Source organism: Larus michahellis, chromosome Z, assembly GCF_964199755.1.
Source record: "Larus michahellis chromosome Z, bLarMic1.1, whole genome shotgun sequence".
Taxonomy (NCBI): domain Eukaryota; kingdom Metazoa; phylum Chordata; class Aves; order Charadriiformes; family Laridae; genus Larus; species Larus michahellis.
The window spans coordinates 34,887,964-34,896,699 of record NC_133930.1 but is presented as its reverse complement, the minus strand read 5'-3'; the positions used below and the strand labels follow the sequence as shown (position 1 = coordinate 34,896,699).

The 8,736-nt window shown below is 51.4% G+C and overlaps 1 long non-coding RNA gene across 1 annotated transcript; it reads right to left on the bottom strand.

Moving 5' to 3' along the window:
* Positions 1 to 360: 360 nt before the first annotated feature.
* Positions 361 to 3,903, bottom strand: LOC141736407 (uncharacterized). The gene is made up of 3 exons (XR_012584948.1): positions 3,766 to 3,903; positions 2,831 to 2,998; positions 361 to 773 (listed from the first exon to the last, which is right to left on the bottom strand). It is a non-coding gene; the product is annotated as an uncharacterized LOC141736407 (long non-coding RNA).
* Between the last annotated feature and the right edge of the window lie 4,833 nt (positions 3,904 to 8,736).

The window sequence follows — 8,736 nt, the reverse complement described above, 5'->3', positions numbered from 1 at the left end:
GGCAGGTGCGGAGGGCGAGGGGCAGGTGGGCCGCGGTGGCCGCTGCCATCCCGCCCAGCTAGCCCTGCGGGAGGCGGTTCGTAGAAGACCCGGGAGCATTTCCCCGCGCTGTCGAGGCGGAGGCTGTGGGTGCGCGGAAAGGTGTGCGCGGGGGCCGGAGGGGGGGGAAACGAGGAAGCGCGGGGGACCCATCGCCTTGGCAAAACACGGCCGCTTTCACGCCGGTCACCCGGCGAGAAACACGCCGCGGAGCTGAAATGAAGCTGCCCGAGCTTCCAACAAAAGACGCCCCTGTCGTGTGTGTGTCCCCCTCCCGCCCCGCTCCCCATCACTCCCCCAAACCACGTCTTTGCCTTGTGTTCGTGGGTTTCTCACTTTGTATTTAGCCTCTTCACGGCGGCTTTACGATTGGGCGAGGCTGGGAACGCGTTTCCCGAGAGCTGCGAGAAGCGACAGCCTGGGGCTGCTGCCCGCGATGCCGCCGGTGCCCGCGATGCCGCCCGAGCGGAGCTGGCGGCGGGGAGCCGGGGGGTGGGGGGGGCGGCGAGGCTGCGGGATACCCGCCGCCCCTTCCCTCTCCCCGCCCTGGGAGGCTCCTCCGTACCTCTGCCCCTCGTCACCTGCTCGCACACAAGCAAGGGGTCCCCTTGTCTTAAATTCACCGTTCCGGCTGGGTGTTGTGACACGGGGATAAATTAGCGACGAGAAGAGAAGGCGCCTGACTTGGGGAGCAACGTCGGTATTGCGCTCCTTGTTTTGTGGGCTTCCCTTACCTGTCCGAGAGAGTTTATCGCTACTTTTCAAGATCCAGGAAAAAGCAACTTAGATGCACTACAAATACAGAGGAATTAGAGAGTCTAATGTTTGAGAGGGCTCGATATAATCATACGAAAAGGTTACTACACAGTGAGAATAGGTATTAAATTTATCGATGCGCACATAAAGGAAAAAAATAGCCTTTCTTTTATTTCTCTGTGCAATCTCGGAGCGTTAGTGCTGAAATTAGGATAAGTGTGAAACAATGTGCATAATTACAAGCGAAAAGGAAAAAAAAAGACAATAATGATTGAAAAGGACAGGAGGATTAGCAGAGCACAAAACATCACGAAGGCAGTAGGCTTGTTAGACGCAGGGAATGTTTATCTGGATGGCTGCTCAATCAGTTTCTTCATAACAAACACTATTTTTATAACAAAGCAGTTATTGCTCCTTGTCATAACAATAATCATTATACGCGCAGGATTTTACCCCTTTCTCTCGCGCGTAATGATCGTGTTCTGTTGCTGAGAATGCAAAGATTTGGAGCTGTAAAACTCCGATTTTTATCTCTTCTAGACGCTCCCCTTACACATGTTTCAACCTTTCTGTGCAAAGGAGACTAGGTTGCATTTATTTTATTGATTTGACTCCAGTCAGTCGCTGGCCCCTGGCCACGGAGGGCATCCTACATGAGGATACTCTTGGCGGTAACAGAAAATCCTGCGAAGATCGCAATGATCAGGCACTTAATTCAATGCAGTGTTTGTGCTAATACGTGCGGGCGTCCAGGTGCAAGAGGTATGAGAACTTTGCAAATCTACAGACATGAAGTTTAAAACTCCTGTTATCATTTCTACACCTAAGACTGTACCTATGCGGATACACAAACGCGTATGGCATTATAATATCAAAGGCGCCAGTTTTAAAAGTATGAATTACTGTAGTTCACTCTTTAGGAGGCATCACTTGACAGAAGTGGATTTCTCCCTTTGCCTTCCTACCTACTTTGTTGTGTCCCTTCATAGCGCTATTTGCATTTATGTTGGACAGCTTGTAGCTCGACACGCAGCGACACTTTTTTAAAATGGACACAGTAGTAGTGTCAGCTGGAAGCTCTCGGACAACGCGGAGGGGGAGGCGGGCAGGGGGGAGGGAGCGGATTTAAACGCACTTTAAAGTACTCTGTTACCGAAACAGTAGCTGCAGAACTGCAGCTGGGAAGAGGGAGCAGGGCTATTTGAATGACATTTGAATCGGACCCGCATTTTTAGTGCTGTTTATGAAGTGCATATGGAATTCCCAAAAACCGTTCAGCAACTGCCGACAAAATATATTTATCAAGGGGGCGAGAAGGCATGGCATTTGATCAGTTCTTACTTATTTTGATAGCTGGGCACACCGTTAGGGTCATCGTAAGGGTAGCACCTACTGTAGAACTTACCAGTTTAATATTTCGGGTATTTCCCTGAAATGTTTTAGAAACGTTTCTTTACTTAGGCAAATGCTCCTGTCTACTTTGTTGAGAGTGATTTGCCAAGCTAAGGGAGCCATTTCCTATAACAGGTAGTTTGACAAGGAAAACCGACGGTCTTAAATATCAAAGAGTAGTCAAACCGCAGTGAGATTCAAAGCAGGGAGTGTTGGAACATTTTGTTCCAGTGAACGAGCTAAAAATAACAGCCCCCACCCGTGTTGGAAGGGGGCTGATTTGCCCACTTGGAAGGGCTGTTAGGAAATAGAAATTAAATTATTAATGTAATCAAACAGAAAAATATGCCCGGAGAGTTGAAGGGTGAAAGGGTTTTGTTCTGAAGTGTCAGTGATTTAAACAAGCCCGAGTCCAGAGCCGGGGCTCTGAACGGGATTTGATGGGTTGCTGGGAGCTTTAATCTAATTTTATACCTTCCTCATGGCACATCAGAATGCGTTTGAACAAGGTCATAATAATGCCAAACTGCACAGCCAAGTGTAATCCTGCTGCTCCAGCCGTTCTGCCCCTCGAAGCCAAACCTGAAAGTCTCATTTTCAGCCCAAAAGCAAGCCCTTCTACAGCTCCGCATTTTTTACTTACCTGCAGGACAGGCTCTCTAAAGATGTCAGAATCTGTTTTGACATCCATTTCGGAGATTAGCGGCTGAAAACGGTGGACGTCAATAAGGAAATGCTTAACAACATGACAATTACACCATCCACGTTATTGAGGTATTTGGTGCCACGTTAGAGACTTCCACCATCCATGCTGCGGGGGGAACGAGAGCTGCTTTGCTTGCAAACCGTAGGAGGAAATAAAAAGAAAAAAGCAAAACAACAAGAGCAAAACCCGAAAACCTAAAGTTTTTAATCCCCCAAACGCTTCTTCTACAGGCAAGGAAGGCTTTCCCCTTTCCCAATAAACGCGTTCCCGGATCGCTATTTATTACTTCCCTATTCTGGTGAGCGGCGTGGGGTTTGTTTGGGGGTCTGATTGTTTAAAGCACAATAGAGACGTCTTAGGAAAAAAAAAAAAAAAAAGCAACCCACAGCAGCCCAGCGGAGCCGTCCTGCTGCTCCTTAGCAGCTCCCCGCAGCCTCCCAGCGCCGCCGACCTCGCCGCCGGCCTCCGGCTGCGGCCCCCGGGCATCCCCGCTCCGCTCCCCGCCGCCCCCGGGCCCTCCCCAGCTTCGTCCCCGCTGCGGGCTGGGCCCCGGGCTGCTGCACCCTGGCGGGTCCCCGCTCCGGCTCCCCAGCCACCCCCGGCGGGGGAGGGCGGCAGTCCTTTTTTCCTCCCCCTCCCTTCCTTCGTACGCGCTTTATTTTCACCTGGCGCGAAAGCACAGGTTCTCGCAAACACCGCGTCGTTCCCCTCACCCCCCCAAGACACAAACACAAGCTCTCCCCCCACGCGCGGCCCCTCCGAGCCCCCCCTCCACACCCCCGGGATGGGGCGGCCGTCCCGACAACCCCCCCTTCCCCGATGGCTTTTCCTCTCCCCACCCTGCGAGCCGGTGCCGGACCTTCACCCGTTACCTCTCGCTCGTCCACCAACACCACCACAGCAGCGGGGGGGAGTCCCGCACCTCCGCCTGCCCGCCCGCCCCAGCCTCCCCGCCGGGTCCCGTCTGCGGGACTTCCAGCTCCGTTCCCCTTCTGTCCTCCTGTTCGTCTGCCCGCCTGCCTGCCTCCTTTTTATTTTCCCTGCCAGGGACTTAAGCCCAAGCCAAAGGAGGCACAAGGAAAAATACAGCCGTGGGCTCCAGGTCTATAAATACAGCTCAGCGCGGGCGCCCAAAAGTTTGGAAGGAAAGGGAGAAGGCAGCGTACGGAGACAAAAGCCCAGGACGGCTCCGCCGCTGCCGATGCTCCGGCTCCGCTCGGGTTTCGCGGCGACGGGCCGAGCCCGTTTGCTCTTGGTTCGGCTGGGCTGTTTTCGGGGGCCGGGCGGCGGCGGCGGCAGAAGATTCTGCGAGCTCATCACTTCGGGCTTAAATATGTCAATTTTAGCGAAAAAATACCAGTCGACCGATCAGCCAACTTGTCAGTCGCTATCGCGAGTGGAAACTTTCCTAACGCAGCTGAGAGGCTGATAGCGGAGGGTGGGCTTCTTTGGTTTGTTTTGGGTTTAGGTTTTTTGTGGGGTTTTTTTGTGTGGGTTTTTTTTTTGTTTCTAATGCTTTGCTTTTTTTTTTTTTTTTTTTTTCTTTTTTTGCTGGTGAAACCTAAGAGGCTGAATATTTCCTTGTTCTCCCTGTGGTTTGCGTGTCCATCGGCGCGGGAGAGAAAAACAAGCAGTCGGCTCTTTAAAGGAGGGGTAGCGGCGCCCCTACCTGTTCTGTGACACTGTCCTTCGGGACACTCTTAACCGGGGCTGCAGTCCGCCGTAAAAGTAACACAGGGATGTCAGAGAGGAAATGGCCAACATATGTCTCCTGTATCCTAAGTATATATTCCTGTTGACTGGTTTTTTTCTTCATCCTACCTAAGCAATTGGTATCAGACTGAAAGTGTTGCTCTTTCTTAGCACCGAGCAATACAGTTGTACTGTGCCCGGAATAACAACAACGACGACGACAAAAGAGTCGAGGAAATGTGCATACACTGGGTGAGACAGGGAGAAACCGACCCGTTTTTGGAGGCCGCCTATTTGGGAGATGGGGGTGGTGGGGAGGGAGGGGATCTGGAGTTAGGGAACGAAGCCAGCAAGCGGAGAAAGTGACTTCCAGCGCGCGGGCAGCCTTGAAAAGGGCCAGGAGGGACAAGCCCAACTGCTCTGCAGCGCGGGTGCCAAGTGGAAGCAGCGAGAGGCCGCAAAACACAGTGCGGAAAGATGCCGCCGGGAGCGGCCGCTCGCCGCCAGCACCTCCCGCCGCCCCCGGGACGAGCTGCCCGGCCCCGCCGCGGCCGGGGGCGGCGCGGGGAGAGGCCCCTCACCCCCCAGGAGGGCGAAATAATCGGCTGCAAGGCAGAAATAAAGGGGGCTGAGGGAATAAGGGGCTGCGAGGCAGGAGGAGGCAGAAGGAGTTAATCAGAAGGAACACACCGCCGGCAGCAGCCGGCTTCGCGCGCCAGGCGCTGGGCAGGGGGAGATACTCGCCCGCTGAAGCGCTCTGCGGGCTTCAGAGGAGCTGGTTTTGGGACCCTCCTACATCCCAGACAGTTGCAGGAGGCAGCTTTATCGTGCAGTGCTACAAAACGCGGGGCTGGGGGCTCCTGCTCGTCGCCCAGCCCCATGCCACTGTCACCCAAGGAGAAAGGGTTGACTCGGCTTGCCAGGCTTAGAGGTTCTTGTTTACTTAGGAGATTATTTTTGGTTTGGGGAAAGGATGAGGAAAGAGAAATCATATATCTGCTATATCTTGGAAAATTCACTGGAAAATTCACCGGTCGGATGAAATAGCGGCACCATGCAGTTTTTGTGGCAGCAGGGCTGTGGAGCCACCCCCAATGGGCTAGCTCTCACCACACTTGGCGTTCCACACGTGTAACACCTGGAGCAGAGGCTTCCCCCCCCGGCCCCATGCTGCCACCAGACCACCACAGCATTATTGACGCCAGATTTCTAGTAACTTGCAGAGTTATTTTCAGGGGGATGGATGGCATTGCCAGCCTTCGCAGCCCATCAGCCTGCCCCGGGGGGCTAGCAGGGAGCTGGGGGTGGCTGTGGGGTGAGGCACCCCACGGGCGTGGGCACGGGGGCAGAGAGGCGCATCCTCATCCTGCCTCCTCAGCCAGCGACCCCCTCACTGGGGGGCAGCTGCCAGCCCTCCAGGAGCAGCCTGCAGCCAGGGCTCTGTCTATTTAAAGCCTCCGCTGCTGCTGCAGACTCCAGGCAGCCTGTGCCAATCTCCTTGGCTTGGCAACGTTATTTTTGGCTGCGGCTCCCTCCCACAGCGTAGGAAATACAGCAAAATTAAAACAAACAGAAAAGAGAAAGAAGGAAAGAAAGAATGAAAGAAGGAAAGAAAGAAGGAAGGACAGAAAGAAGGAAGGAAAGAAAGAAGGAAGGAAAGAAAGAAGGAAAGAAGGAAAGAAAGAAGGAAAGAAGGAACGAAAGAAGGAAAGGAGGAAGGAAAGAAGGAAAGGAAGGAAAGGAAGGAAGGAAGGAAGGAAGGAAGGAAGGAAGGAAGGAAGGAAGGAAGGAAGGAAGGAAGGAAGGAAGGAAGGAAGGAAGGAAGGAAGGAAGGAAGGAAGGAAGGAAGGAAGGAAGGAAGGAAGGAAAAGATGCCAAGTGAGTGCTGCTGGCGGGGAAAGGAGAAGAGCCCGTGGGTGCCACACATCTGCCCCGCCATGCCGTTCTGTGGTCACCTCCCCTCCAACTGTGGCACCTCCACCTGCCTGCTGTGGGGCAGCAAGTGTGGGGTGAGAGGAGGCAGCATGGCAGTACAGCCCCACACCACCTGCCTTGGGGCCTTCCCCACCACGGTTGCTGGCCCTGGCCCACCCTTTGGGCTGAAAGAGGGTGGCCACTCCTCTGGTCCATGCCTTCAGGGAGAGGTGTTAGGACAAACTGCAGCTTTGCTGGTGCAGGTGGAGACTGAATTCCACTACCACAGCTTGGCCTTAAGAAAGGAGTGGTAATGAAAAAAGACATTTAAGCAAATCCTATTCCTGAATTGAGGCCACGAGAGTTGTAGGCACAACGCATACCAGAAACAAAGAAGACCGTGCTTTCCCAGAAAACTTTATCTGTCAAAATTTCACAAAAAACATGAGAGGATGTGGTTTGGGGAGGGAAAGTAAATCCATTAGGGAAAAAAAGAAACCTCTTTCACTGGTGCAGAAGAAAACACCACATAACTTTGTAATGTGAAAGCACTGCTTTATTATATTTTTTCCTCTAATCTACCAACCTACGTTTCCACCTGTATACAGAGAGCATGAATATATGCATTTATGTAAAATACACTCTTTACTGAAAAATGGGTAGTATTTCTACTTACAGGCTGTACGTTAATTTTGCCACCTTCTCTGGAGAGATTCACGTATTACTTTCCTTCACATACTGTAAAGTCTGATAGAGCTTTCCCCATGCCCTTTACACACCTTCCTGCTGCTTCAGCTCCTCCTTCTTCCAACATATTTCCCTTTCTTTGGCTCAGTAAGAAGCAGAAGGAAGACAGGGAGGGCTAATGATAGAGATGATGGGTGTGGGGGCTGGGAGAGGATAAAGAAAGAGGCGGAACTTGCTTTTCTTTGGTTTTTGCCTTAGCAATTAGAACCACTCTTGTGACAAAGATTGCCTTTGCTCACCCTAGTCAGACAGGGATGCTCTTGGCCCAGACTGACCTCCTGCTGCTGGCAGTCACATCTTCCTCCGACTTTCTCTACTTCCTCTACTCGAGAGCTGAGCGCTGTCCTGCTCCGTCACTTGCTTGCATTAATGCATATTGTACTGCAAAATATATTTTCATTAATCAGTTCAGCTGGTTAACAGAAAGATTAATGGTCTTACCTTATTAACTCAAGTGCATGTGTCTCTACACTCAGAGTATTCAAAGAATGACAGGGTATGATTAAGCTACAGAGAAGTGCCATTATAACCTTGTTTTCCATATGTTCAAAGCATTCTGAAAATGTCGCCTTTGGAACTCAAATTTCCTGTGTCTAGTAAAAACTATTAACATGCCAGGAAATCTTCCTCTGAACACAAAAGCCAGCCTTCAGAAAATTCACTGTATGTTTAAAGTACGAAGCAGGACTTACATTTTAACTTAAATACTTCCAAATAAAATTTTTCGCTCTGAACTACATGTCCTTGAGAGCCAGGATTGCTTGTCCAGCTGCCGGTACAGGCAGGATACGGGCTGCATTTTTAATCAGGCTCTGAGAGGCTCACTATATGGAGCAGGTGCCACCAAAGTCCAAAACCCTCATGCCAGGTTTTGGTAGCTCCTCAGTGCTGTACTGCAGTTCCCTGGGCCCGTACTGTTCCACTCTTCTTCCTCCTCGTGGCTTGCCTCTACGCAACACAAATTACCTGTGGTCATTTGTGGCTTACACGCATGCAGCTCCCGTCATGTAGCTCATTCTATTTTTACATGCTTGTCTCACCCTGGACATGCTGCTGAGGTTAACCACCGCTTGACAAGACCAGGCTCATCAAAGGATTTTGTTACCCCCTGATGCGATCATGGTTTACAGTTTAATTTTGGTAGGTGCGCAGAAAATCAAAACTGACAGTAAGGCACGTTCAGAGAAGGAGATGAGAAAGCCTGCTGTGATTTCAGGATGTGCCGTTATAAATCCAGTGAAGAACTGCAATTGCAGCAAAATATGGCAACACCACACCTTGCTGTTCACCTGTACAGCCATGATTATGGTGAGCTTGAAGGTCACTATGACTGCCTCAAGTATCTACTTTTGACCTAAAGGTATTATTTTATTTTTGGAATGAAAACTGTGACTTTTCAGTTTAGACACTACGGCTTCTTGTTTCTCCAGACAGTGCTCCCTGCAACATTTACACCAGTACGGCAGTGTAGAGTGATAGTCCTAGAACAT